Source organism: Numida meleagris, chromosome 2, assembly GCF_002078875.1.
Source record: "Numida meleagris isolate 19003 breed g44 Domestic line chromosome 2, NumMel1.0, whole genome shotgun sequence".
Lineage (NCBI taxonomy): Eukaryota > Metazoa > Chordata > Aves > Galliformes > Numididae > Numida > Numida meleagris.
The window spans coordinates 59607113-59608192 of record NC_034410.1 but is presented as its reverse complement, the minus strand read 5'-3'; positions in this window follow the sequence as shown (position 1 = coordinate 59608192).

Below are 1080 nucleotides of genomic sequence, written 5' to 3'. Positions count from 1 at the left end.
TAGAAGGGACTGCTTTGCTGATCTGCATACTGACAGACTCCTAGGGTCTTTTGCATCCAGACTAATGCTAGATCCGATGCTAAAACACTGCGGTACTACCTGTGGACACACACGAGACACATCTGCCCTGGAGACATCTGCTTGGAGCTCACAGCTGTGCTGGGGGCGGATTGGAAGAGGCTCAGCCAACAGCCCACTCTGGGCAGCCACAGCACAGGGAGCGTGCACAGTGCTCCCGGATCCCTGCTGGGGCTGAGACCCAGCACCCAGCTCCTGCAGCTGGCACTGCCCAGCCTTTGGGGTTTACGCAGCATTTCGTGCGGTGTCTTTGGGATGGGGAGAGGCTTTCTCAGCACCTGATGCCAAAGCAGAGCGAGCGGTTCCCTGTGCGGCAGTCGGGTTGCCAGCAAGCAGAGCGGACGCTGTCCTGTGGCTGCGTTCCTCCCATTCATTTATGCTGGGAGAGGCGGGCAGTGGTCTGCGCGCAGCCGGGAGAGACGCGCGAGGATTCTGCTGGAGCGTGTGCGAGGAGCGCAGCGGGAGTGAGTACCCAAACATGCGTGGTGCAGCCCTGCCTGCCTCGTAGTGCGGTGACGGAATGAGTCAGAGCCTCTTTGGTCTGAATGAAGTGGAAGGTACTCTCTACAAAGCAACTCGAGCATATGCCAAGGATCCGGAAAAATAAAACTAATTCAGAAAACGGGAGTGGGATGCAGGCTCCTGCTTTACAACGCTTCACAGCTCTCCACGGCAAAGCGCAATATGGCATCTTAAATAAAACCACCCTCCCCTGACTCTCACGGCGCTGCCTCCGAGCGGTCCCTGCCTCCCGGCGCGCGTTAATTTCCTCCCTCAGCGACAGCCCGGCCTCGGCCGGCGCTCCCGCATCCCGCACGGCCGCTCCGCAGGACGGCGCGCAGCCGGCCCCACTCTCCTCTCCCCGCTCGGCAGCGCGGCTGCTCCCCGTGCCCGCCGGTGCGTCTCCCAGCGCAGCGGGCGTCGGGGCGAGGAGCGGCCGGGCGGGGCGGGGGGGGGGGGAAGGAGGAGAAGGGCAGCGCGGCCCCGGGCGGCCCCCAAAGG